We start from the raw sequence: 13,069 nt of genomic DNA, 5'->3' as shown, positions 1-13,069 counted from the left end.
AAAAATCACAACAAAAATCAGCCCTTTGCCTAATTCCTTTGAAATTTGGGTGGTAGCTTCCACCCATTGGACACTACCACCACCACCCACTCTTTTTGCCCTGGGACCCTTTTTAAAAATCCAAATCGATTCGGATTCGGAAAATTTGGCTACAAAACAAAACAGGGCTGATTCGGATTCAGAAAATCTGGGTACAAAACAAAACGGGGGTGTTTCGATTCGGATACAAATAAAAACAAGAAATTTCCAAAATGCACACCCCTACTGAAAGAGATTCCTGCCTGCAACCTTGGAGAAGCCTCTGCCAGTCTGTGTAGACAATACTGAGCTAGATAGACCAATGGTCTGACTCTGTATATGGCAGCTTCCTATGTTCCTATTTAATACTGCTCGAAGTGGCTCACAAAATTAAAAAGACAAAACAAATAATATAAAACAATATAAAATTAACAACACTACTAAAATCAGGAATTTGTCTAAAAAGAGGAACCCATCCTCCTTTCCTTGGAGACCCTGAGAAGTAGCTAACCCGCTGAAACTTCAGGTCTAATCCTGAGACAAAACAATCCAACTGAGGCCTCAGGAACTACCCTGAGAAGACCCTCTCATCAGCACAGGGATGCTTCAGGGTATTCACCATTGAAACTCCTAGATCAGGCTTATACAATTTATGAAAGAAGCACACAGGAGGGGAAAGCACCATGGCAACCATAGGAAGGAAGATCAGTGCAGTAACTATTTATTAAAGAGTAGATCCCGATGTGTTTCGAGTAAAGACTCTTCTTCCAGGGAGGGGTTTACAAAGCAGAATATGCAATTTGTAAGCACTACAGCTTACAAATTGAGTATTCTGTTTTGTAAACAACCACCCTTGAAGAAGAATCTTTACTCGAAACACATCGGGATCCACTCTTTAATCAACATCAGCTGCACCGCCCCTGCTTCCTTCCTTCCTATTTATACAATTTATGACTCCCAAGTCAAACACAGCCCTCCAGCCATGTCTTCTGGCCTGCCAAGGGTTTGGCAACCTCTTGGGTCACGAATTGCACAGGCCTGCCCTTACTTAACAGAAACAAACGTGTGCATCAGCAGCAAATGCTTGTATTTAAACATAATCCAGATAGGCAGCTTCTGTATAGAACCTTTGGAATCAGAAACCAGAGAGTTAAGGGAGCAGAATTGCAAGTGTCACAATGAGATTCAGTTTCCAGCCCCTTACTGATTTTTGCCTCAATGAGCTTTAAGATTTGGCTCTTCACTGAAAGGAGGCGGGGTGGGGGACCAAGGAGAATCATTTAGAAAATGTAAGCAGTTTGCTCGGTCTGCAGTAAGAAATCATAGAAAAACATCCAGGGGCAGTCAATTAATGCTTGGTCCTAGAGAAAAGAAGCCAGGTGAAGGGAGAGATAATAGTTCCGTGGGTGGAGCATATGTTTTGTATACAGAAGGACCTAGGTTCAAACTCTGGCATCTCCAGGTTTTGAAAAAGCATGATAACATGACATTTGTTATTCCTTTCTTTCTTTTAAATGTATTTTGACACACCTCCCTAGTTCTCTCTGGTAATGTCAATGTTCTTGTATTCTGTAAATTGCAAAAAAATGAAAATTCAGTATTTTTAAAAGGCTCTCAGGACCTGTGATGAATTGTATTTCTAAAAGAGTTATTTATATGTGTTTACAGTTATAAAGACATGTTTAAAAGTTATGTGTATAGAAATGTGTACGTGCTGGAGATTTAATGACAGCAGCAGCTGCTGCAGCAGAGACCCCTGCAGGAAGGACAGAGAAACCCAGCTTAGAATGCAAGAGAGAAGACAGTGAGTGGCCACATTCACACATAACAGCAGTTAAATGGGGCAGAGGTTTGAATTTGTGGACGTCTGAATATGTGCAACCGCAGTTTCACAGCAAAAGCAACCTATGGTTTGCCTCACCAAACTCCTATTTGAACCTTAGGTTCTTCTGGCAGGCCAGAAGTTTCACCACCGCAACCTGAGGTTTTTTGGCGGCAGCGTTAGGTCCGAACGTGGATGCCACCATAACCGGACCATAATCTGGAACTGTTATCTTAGAGAGGGTGGTGCAGACCCATCTGTGGTTGTGCCCACTCCATGACTGCATGCCACATTAATCTCTGATTTCCCACTTAGCTGGCATCATGGGGATTGTGAGAACCCACCCATTTTAGATTCCTCCATACCCACTATTATTAGGGAGGGGACAAGAGAAGAATAACATGGGTATTTGCCTTTTCCTCCCTCGCCCTTGCTAAAAGCAGTTCTGGGGGTGGGGGTACAATTTTAATCTCTGATCCAGAGCTCCTTGTGTGCTCTAGTACATGGAGCTCCTGGTACACAATGACCTATTTAACAAGGTGTGGCACAAGGGCTCCAATGAGCACATAGGGAGCTGCTGGACAAGCTTCCCCATTCACCAATTCAGAGGGCAGCTCCATGTGCACAAAAGGTTGCAAATGTGCAGTCCCCTCCCTTGAAGTGAATGGCATAGCAAATCACACTGGATCACTGTGTTGGGCACTGCTCTTAACAGCAAAAATATCAAAATGAATTGAAGCAAATCTCTAGAAGAGAGGCCTCTCATTCATCACTTTCATCTTGCCTCACATGCCCATGTGTGGAATCTGTGCTGCAATTCCCAGCTTGCTAGCCCTCAGAGAGATGGATGATTGCTTATTAAAACAATCCCCAGGACGTGGTTGGCTGAGATGAGATAGCCATGCTGTCCCTGACACTCTCTTGATGAAAGAGAGTTACAGACTCTCTGATTTCTCCTTATCGCTTCAGTGAAGTTGTCCCTGTTTGGCTACAGGAGACTCTTGGCATGTGGTCGGAGAGTCAGAAGATTCCCCCTGAGCTATTGTTCCCCCATGATAATAGTCTACCATGTTATGTTATGACATTTAAAAATAGTGCCTCCTAATAATGTGCCAACTTAGATTTTCTGTGTGATAATTGAGACGGGATTTCTTTGACGAGTCTGACTTAATTATGCTACAAAAATCTTAAAAGAGCTGAGTGTGACTTTCCAGCTCGTTCCAATTAGTTACCGGACTTGCTTTTTCTTCCTTTTATAGTTCTGTTCTCTAGCTTTGTATAGACACTTACATGTGCAGTGCCATCTGTGTTATTTATAGGACAAATTTGATTTTTCTGCTCCATTTCTTTATGCAGGAAGGAGGCAGGAAGGATTCTGGTTTTACACAGTCTCTTCAAGCAAGAGCTGTCCCACAACTTACATCCTGGAGCTTTGGGGATACCATGTAGGCAGCACAATAGGCAATGGCTGACATACTGTGCAGTATTCCATCTGCCCTGCAATGGAGTGTGTGCACAGTTGCACAAAAGTGCTCTTGCACAAGATGCAAGAATCGTACAAACGTAGCCATGTGATGGACGGTCACTGGGAATCATGGCAGTCCATTGGGCAACTCTGTCTATGCAGTTCTTGCATTTTGCACAAATGCACTCTTGAGCAATTGTCCACGTGTTCCATTACATGGCAGAAGGAATGCTGCACAGTATGTCAGCCACCAAGTAGGATTCACTCTCAGCCTCATATGGAAGAACAAGGCAGGAAGTGTTCAATAGCATGGTCTGGTTAGGGTCATTAAGGCCTTGAAATGCAGTAGAACAAATAAGAATGCAAGTAAGCTAGTCACTAGCCACCTTAAGTGGCGCAGCAGGGAAATGCTTGACTAATAAGCAGAAGATTGCCGGTTCAAATCCCCGCTGGTATGTTTCCCAGACTATGGAGAACACTTATATTGGGAAGCAGTGATATAGGAAGATGCTGAAAGGCATCATCTCATACTGCACGGGAGGAGGCAATGGTAAACCCCTTCTGTATTCTACCAAAGAAAACCACAGGGCTCTGTGGGTGCCAGGAATCAAAATTGACTTGACGGCACACTTTACCTTTAAGCTAGTCACTGCATTTCATGGCCTATCATGCCCAGTTGCCCCAGTGAAGGGCATCTTCTCACTGCCCTATGCCATTGGTCTCTGGTACAGCACTATTCCAATAACAATTTTGGAATCTTCACCTTTCTGGAAATACCCCTCTTCAACTCTCTGTTCTGCCTCTCAGGTTTCCAACCTCCTGTACCCCAGTGCCAATTTAATACTTTTCTGACCATCCTTCATCTATATCGATTTCAGCCTCTGCCTCTTTTCAGGCTGCCTGTCCTTCCTTATTTCCTGCTTACATTTGTTTCTTCCAGTTGATTACACTCCCTATAACTCACTGCAACAAAGCAGGCAAAGTGGATCCATAAACCTGATGCTGCCTACTGAGTCAGAGGCCCGTCTAGTTCAGTACAGTTTGCTCTAACTAGCAACAGCTTTTCAAGGTCTCAGGCAGAAACGAGAGTCTTTCTAGACCCTCAGAGACTGGACTTGGGACCTTCCACATGTACAACATGTGCTCTCATTTTATTACATGCAAATCTCAGACTTTTTCGGATGGCAAATCAACATGCAAATTGCATGCAAATGTAACATGCAAATTACATGCAAATTAGATATGGACCCTTCCCATTTGATTACATGCAAATCTCAGACTTTTTCTGATGGCTAAGATATGGACCCTTCCCATTTGCCTGTCATACTTTCAAAGGCCTTGGAACTTGTGGATTACCCAAGTGTTTGGGGAGGGGGAGATATTTCTGCTGAAACAGAAAGCTGTACAGGCCTTATTACTAGGTCAGTGGAATGAGGAGTGATTGTGTGTGCTAACCAGAAATAGTGAAAAGTGTATTTGGGGTGTTCTTTTGCGTACTACTACTTTAATATTTAAAGTCTTTGCTTTGTGCTTGAGGGAATACACTATAGTAGCCAGTCTGTTCTCTTTAGGGACAACATTCCACTAAGTTGACACAACAACTGAAAAGGTCCCAGGGGTGTGTGTGTGTCTGTGTATATATATATATATATATATATATATATATATATATATATATATATATATAGGGCAAGGGGAGACAGTTGTCTGGGGGCCCACTGCCTTGGGGGGCCCCCCAGAGGCAAGTCATATGACTGACTCCCCCAGTCGCGCACCCGCCCGGGCTTCCTTCAGTTGTAGTCATCCTCCAAAATTGATGTGAGTGTTGAGACCTGGAGCTACCAGAACAGCATGTCTTTCTCTAGTACCATTAAATGACTTGCATCATCCACAATTTACAAAACCTTTTTTAAAAATAATTTAGGATGTTGTTCTATTGTGGCACATAGGTTATATATATTCTTGTCTCTGGGCCCACTCCAACCTTGCTACGCCCCTGAAAGGCCCTGCTCAATATTTGCCTACCACATCTCAAAAACACAAAGGCTCTTAGAGCAGAGCCTCAGATGCAGAATGGAGCAAATGGGGAGACATGTATGGGAGAAGGCAGTTCTTCAGATACCATCAGGAATGCCACTAGGTCACACTGAGCCAAGAGCCTTTGGTAGATAACCAAATTTCATCTCCACTTCCATTATTTGCCTTTTTCAAATTGAACATGAAGCATTTCAATCAATGTTTCTATCCTGTTTCTAGAGCAGTTTTTGGCTGAGATGGGGTTTCAGCCAAAGAAGAGGTCTGGGTAAAGGCAAGAGTATCTGGAGGAATTCAGACCTTGGACAGCTCCAAGGGAGAGCAAGAACCAGGCAAGTGCACATGATGCAGCTCCAAGCTGAAATGGAGGCTGAACTGGAGAGTAACACCCAAGCAGCAAGGTCTGGAGTGGAAACTCATGCAGGATTACATAGATTGTGGTAGGAATGCATAATTTGATTTGCCCACAAATCAATTCACAGCAAATCGGAGGTGATTCGTGGTTGCAACCATGAATCTAATAACCCCTTAAATGAAGGGGCTGATTCGACCACAAATTGAATCACCCCAATTCATCACAAATTGATTTGCATTATTTGCATTGTGGATGCCATTTTGTCTCCGTGTTTTTTCAGTTGCTGATTGGTTTTCTGGCACTGGCTTCCAATTGGCTTGAGATCTCCTTACTTCTTAGTTGACTTATTGTCTTTCAAATCAAGTGTTGTCATGGGCAACTGTGCCCCCATTGGCTGGGGAAAGGGAACAGGGAGGGGGAGACCAAAGGAGGGGTTTTCAAAATGTATTTAAGGGTTTGTCTGGAGACAGAGAGAGCCATTGCTTTTGAGAGGAGAGAAAGATCAGAGACAGACAGAGACTGCAGCAGCACTAAGAAGTGAGCAGAGACTGAGGTCTGGGCCTACCTGCCCTGCCTGCCTGGCCCAGCAGTGAGTGGAGAGAGAGAGAGAGAGATAGAGAGAGAGAGAGGGCCTGCTCTATTTTTTTAACCTTTTAATTTCAGTGCCAATGACTGCTTTGCTTTTTTCCTTCTATTTTTTTGTTAATTGTACCAGCAGCCCCAATGGCTTCTGGGTGCTGTTGCAATTTTTTTTCCTTGTGTGGTGTCTTCCCAACACACACACACACACACACACACACACACACACACACACACACACACACTTATTGTGTTTGGATTCCACCCCCTCCACCCCAAAACGCATATTGTTTGTGGTAGCTAGCCCTCAGTGGCTATAATAATAGGGGTGCTGTGCTGTTAGAGTTTTTTCCCCTCTTGTTGCCCCAAGCTGTATCTCTTCTTTGCTACTGCTGGACTGAATTTTTATTTTTATTTTATTCTATTATTTTATTTTATATTTTTCAGGCTCGTGTGCTGTGATTTCTGTCTGCTGTCCAGCCTGCCCAGGCTCCCTCTGACTCACTCCCTTTTGGGAGGGGTTATTTTTTGTTTTGATTGTTTGGGTTGCCTGACCACCTCCACTTCCCTCAGCTGTTGAAACTTTCGGTTTCTCTTCACCTGTTAGGCCTTCAAAGGGATCCTCCAAATTGGAGGACCAGGGCAGAACCTTATTCTCAGGCCATGGAGAATGTTAGATGCAGCCCCATGATTCCTCTGAAGCACAGGGTAACAGCAGAGCAAGGTGCTTGAAGACTGCTTCCAAGTGAGCTGGTGTGACATAATACCAATGAGATTATGCCAGACTCCCTTAGTTATATCTCACTTGTGCCATGAACTCACTTGGTGGGGGCGGGGGGTGGACAGTCAGGGGAAGGAAGGGATCCCCAGAGAAGAATGGTCTTCTTTAGAGTGCCTTGAATGAAAGACACTTTTCACATACTTGAACTTTATTTAATCATCATTCAATATATATGAGAAGAAGAGTTCCCCTTGGGCCCTCTTCCAGTTATGTTTAGGATTTATTTTATTTATTATTCTTAAAACCTCATATACCACCATTCCCCTGCAGGCTCTAAACAGCTTGCAGTAGGAATTAAAATAATACAAATTCCAAACAAAAACAACCATCAAATCAAAATAAAATCAAAATCAAACCATAATAATACAGCAGCAAAACTGAAAATCATAGCCCACAAACCCAACTTCAGAGAGCTCGCTCAACACCCAAAGCTGTTCCAAAAGGCGTGGTCTTAACCATGCATCCATAAATGTTCAACATGGGGACTAGGCTGACTTCACAGGGATGCCATTCCAAAGAGTCACCACCAACAAAGCCCTGCTTCTTGTGGTTGCAGGTCTCAGACAGGCCAGGCACCTAAAGCAAGGCCCCAGATGGTGATTTGAGAATACAGAGACGTACATGTGGGAGAAGCTGGTCCTTGAAGTATCTGGTTCCAAGGCAATTAGAGCTTCAAAGATAGGAACCAGCACCTTGAATTGGGCCCAGAAGCCCATGAGTTGCCAGTGCAAGCTGACCAAGATTGCGATAAGATGCTCCCTGCAAACTGTCTCAGCCCACAGCCAGAATAGGAGTGCTAATGTGCAAGGTGGACTTAACAGGATGATACATTCTGACTGACCCTGATCCCACATGATTATGATGTAAGTTTGTGGTAAGTGTGCAATCTCCTTCCAGTATGCTATTCCTTAATCTTGTGTGCAGGCACAATCTTTCCAAACCACCTCTCTACTTCAAAGTAATGAAGCAGCATTACTTTGGAGCAGGGTTAGTTTGGAAAAACCATCACTGAATGATTAAGAAATGGCACGTTGGAGGGGAAGCGTGAACACTATTGGTGTACTCACATATTAGTCAAGTGGGAGTAAGACTAGCTGGAAAGTATTGTCCAAACCAGGCCTTTGTGAAATACAGGTGGCCTTCGTTATCCACGGTTTCAGCAACCATGGTTTTGTGTATCCATGGTGATGTCCTAGAGACCTGGTTTCCAAAATGGCAAGTGCAAAAATAGGCAATTTTCGCCTATCCACGGTTTCAAGGCCACTGGAAATGACTTCCGGAGATTCATTTTCAGTGTCATTTATGGTCTGGAGGCAGCATGGAGCCATTTTGTGGCTCTTTTTAAAAAATCATGTAGATTTTTTTTGTGAAAAATTGGAGGGCTTGTGGGTTTGGGGGGCATTTCTGGAAAGATGGAGACCTGGAGAGCAAGGTACAGTCCTTTATTTCTCTTATTTCTGCCCCCCACTTTTAGGTGTGAACTTAAAATGAACTGGGAAAACTGGTTTTGTGCACACCCCTACTTTGCCAGTAAGGGAAAGCAGGAGCAGCAAGCTTCTAAAAATGTTTTTATAAGAAGAGAAAAATTAAAGGAAATTACTCACTAAGCATGCCAGTGGCGGCTTTGGAGGCCAAGGGGGGCAGTTCCCCTGACCCCCACCGGCCTCCCTCCCTCAGTGTCTGGGGCTGGCTCTGGCTTGATTTGGGCCTGGTTTGGGCCTTCTTCAGCCTGTTCCAGGCCTCTGCATGTGTGTGGAGACCATTTCTTTGACCTCTACACATGCGCACTGGCCAATTTCATGACCCAATTTTCTGCACATCCCTAATGCAGCCCAAGCATTCACATGACCACATACCTGGATAAAAGGGCACACTGACTCAAACCCTTTCACACTCAGGAGAGGTGTTGGGTAATATTCCCGGGCTACCCAAGGAGGCAGTGCTGGGATCAGTTTCAAACCTCATGCTTCACGCAAGCCGCCCTACCCAGTTAGGGCTGCACAAGCCTGGATAGGGCTGCTCGTGTGAACAGCCTCAATGTATGCTCAGCCCTTTGAACATGCGAGAAGGGCGATACAAATTCAAACTATTATTACTGAGTGTGTTTGGGAAGCAGAATAAATCATAATAAATATTTAATAAATGGAAACAATTTTGTTATGCCTAAAGGAGCTAGCAATTGGAGTTGGGGAGTCCCGTCCCCCCCGCTTTGGCTGCATTATGAGAAAACCGTTATCCTAAATGCTTTCCTTATTAATTAAGGATTGTATTAATATTATCCTGAGAAACCCGGGGGGGGGCTTATTTTCTTCTCTAGCTATTTCATTCTCGCTTAATTTTCTTTTCTATCCATTTCTCCCCAAGTCCAAACAGCCTCATAAAATATAGAATGGAAAGCAATAATCAGATCATTTAAATTAGTGAAACAGTTGCATTTCATTTCTGGTTCCATCTAATACGTTGATATAGAAAGTATCTTTCTATAGGCAATTTTTCCCTATAGCCTTCCCTTGCATATTCTTAATTATGGCCATAATTAATTTTAAATGAGTAACCTGCCATCGGTTCTACATTATTTGTAATATATCCTCCAGCTGTCTCAAAAAAAAAGAATCTGAAGAAATGTCCTCTCTGGGCTGTCTTTTTAATGAAACGGGTAGATTACTTAAGGAATTGGCACTCTGGGTCATTTGTGCAGAATTGCCTGGTCTGCTGTCAAAGCACATTGTGTTTGCCCATTGATGGATTGCATTGTTCATGGCTTTTATAGTTGTGGTAAAAGAGGTCAGTCTGCCTGGATTGATAAATCTGAATTTCTTGTAATATTTTATACCTCTACTAGACATAAGCAGAGAGCCAAAATTATACTTAAAGCTTCATCCAGAAATTTCCTCTCCATGGCCAGTTGGCTGGAACCAAAGTCCTTCAACAAACCTTGGGGAGAAAAGAAAACAAAGGGAAATTATGGAGAGAGGGGATGAACCAGAGAGCTGGGCTGGCATCCCATCTTTGCTGGAGTCGTATGGGAGATAAAGGTAGCAAAGGAGGCCCTTCTGCGTGTTCCACCAGCATTTGATGGTGTCTGCCTGAAACAGGTCACAAAGCCTTCTCAGTGGCCATTTGTGTGGAACGTTCTAAGAGGTTCATCTCATACACTCTCTTTTGGCTTTCCATCACCAGCTGAAAACCTTCCTGTTGTAAGCGGGCCTTTAATTAAGCCATTCAGACTAGTCTTGTGCTAACATAAATCCTATTGTATATTTCCTGAGAAGGTTGCTATTCTGCTTAACGGAAGGGCAACTATAAGGCTATTCTCATGACTAGCCTAACCCAGACTAACCCTGCCTGGGCTAAACTGGTTGCGTGAAGTGCTAGGATCCGTGCGGATCTTGATGCTGCCTGCCCACCTAACCCTGCTTTCAAGCCTGGCTTTTAGCTGAAGGTGTGAGTACACCCTTAACCTGGCTGCTGGGATTGTGTGTCTCCTCGGGCTGCCTGCAGCCCAAGGAGACAGACAGGTGACGACAGTGCCTGTTTCATGGGGCTATCCCCTAATGTACTGCACTCATCGCACAATGCCTTGGGGGATACCTGGAGGCCAGGACAACGAGTCCCAGCCTTGAACTATCTACACAGCAGCAGAGCAGCGCAGAACATCGGGGTGTGCGACGGTGCGCTGAAGACTTCCAAAATGATCATCTGGGGTAAGGTAAGTGAAATACAGCTTTTCCCCCACCCCACCCCGGTCATATGAATGTCTTCATTGTGAAGTACCCCAAAGACAAAGGGCACCTTTGGATATAGCGTGAAACCTCAGATAGATGAACCTGTGGTTAATGTATGAAGCCGGGATAATCCTGCAGACGATCATCCAGCTGCTGTTTCACAATTACTGGCTTCTGGGCAGAGGGACCCTTCCCTTTTCCTGCTCTGCCAAGGCTGCATGCCAGCAAGCTCTGTACCACTCGCATCACCAGAATGCAGGCAAGATGTCAGATTGGCAACCATTGGCCACGATCTTCGAGTGGGGCGTGCCCAGTGTGATGATCGTGCCTTTTTGGCATTGATCGCCCGCCCTCAGCAGAAAAAAGGCATTTAAACCCCTTCCTCACACCTCTGCACCACTGCCCTTGCAAGACCCCTGCAGCCATACCATTTTGCACAAGCACAATTACTGGTACCAGGGGATGAAGAGGGGCACAGTGTTCTATTACTCATGGAAGGGATCATGATGACTTCCTAAGAGGGAATATGTATATGAGGGCAGGCAAAGGAGCCTGGAGTTTGGCCCACTGTGACAAAGGATGCTCTTTGGCTCATAACCCCTGCTAACTGGGCAAAGAGGCACCTTTTTAATGTGGTAATTCTCTTTATTTAGCAGGGGGAGAGTAACTGGCCCTCTCCACCCCCAGCACAGTACTTCCAGTGACTCTTGCTGGTATCTATCTTAAGGGTTTTTTTTAGATTGTGAGCCCTTTGGGGGCAGGGAGCCATCTTATTTATTTGTTTGTTTGTTTCTTTGTGTAAACTGCCCTGAACCATTTTTGGAAGGGGAAGAGGCTGGGCCCAGGGGTGTGGCTATAATTGAGCATATGGGTTCAAAGAACCCAGGCCCCCTAGCTCTTGAGGGCTCCTCAGCTCCATCCATCCCTATCTTCTTCATTATCTGCCTCACTCCAAGGGACTGCCAGAGAGAGGGGTGAACACAGGCCCTCTATCCCCTAGCAATGCCCCTGGCTGGGCCCTGCTTCCTCTACAATCTGGTGCATGGTAATGTTCTGGTCTGGGGTATCTGCAAGCCAGGGGACCAAGGCTGAACATTTGGGTGTGCAGAGTTGAGGGCACCCCGCTGTTGGAGTTAGGCCCCTGGCAGCAGCAGTTTTCAGCTGCAATGTCTCCTAGTGACCGGGGGTGGGGGAGGTTAGGATCGTGGATAAAAGTGCTGGACTCCTCCCCTTAGGTCCAGTGTTATTTCTGTTTTGTCTCTCCAGAGATGGCTGTTTGTTTTTGGTCTCTCTTTTCAGTCATGAGCTACAGCTGAAATTAAGCTGCAGGCTTTTTCACATTTGTTTATAACCTTTTCGTTAAATAAATCCTTGTAGTTCTTCAGTACTAAAGAACTGTCTCAAAACCTGGTGCTTTGCTGCTTTCTCATCAAACTGGTTTTGCTTTGCTAGTTGGAGACTGAACTGCCATTCTTCCCCTACAAAGGGTTATGAGGCCCAGAACCCAGTAAATAAAAAAGAAAAGCCTACAGAGTTAAATAGGAAGCAAAGTAAAGAGAAAAGCTTTGAAAATGGAGACAGCACAAAGATTCCAGATGACTGAAAAGTTTCAAGGTCCTGAGTATGAGCTCTGGTCTTTCAAGATGGAGATACTCCTCAAAGAGTCATGGACTTGGCAGTGTTCTGCACACCCAGCATCCTGCAGATGCAGGAAAGGAGCAGAAAGAATGGGACAGAGCAGATGAAAAGGCATCAGGAATGATTTCCTTGGCTGTGAGTGACCCAATCTTAGTACATCTAAGAGACAAAGAAAATGCAAAGAATATGTGGGAAACTGTAATTAACCACCCAGAGGACTTTGATTTGTGCATAAGATGATAGGCAACCAAAGGAAAGTGAAGGAAATGCATTTAGAACCTTGCAAAGAATTAAGAAATGCTTTATTTGTGGAAGCTTCAAACACTTGAAGAGTAAGTGTCCCAAGAATAAAGAGTTTGCAGACAAAAGGCAAGCAAAACAAAGTTGCAAAGAGAATGAGTAATCTGGGAACACAGAGTACAGAACAGATAAAGTTTTGGGAACTAAGTCTGAGAAATGCAGCAGTGGCAATTGCATTCTCTACTACAAGCAACCTGATTAGAGAAAGGGAGAGATTTATAAGCCTAGATAGAAGTTGTAAAATCCCTATATATATGGCCAATGGAAAACTGATGTATGCAAAAGGGAATGGATCTGCACAGTTGTTCTGCAAACTGGAGAAAGGAGAAACCATTGGATTAACAATTGAAGA

This window comes from Hemicordylus capensis, chromosome 1 (genome assembly GCF_027244095.1).
Source record: "Hemicordylus capensis ecotype Gifberg chromosome 1, rHemCap1.1.pri, whole genome shotgun sequence".
Lineage (NCBI taxonomy): Eukaryota > Metazoa > Chordata > Lepidosauria > Squamata > Cordylidae > Hemicordylus > Hemicordylus capensis.
The sequence above is the reverse complement of the archived record's forward strand: the minus strand, read 5'-3'. Positions refer to the sequence as shown.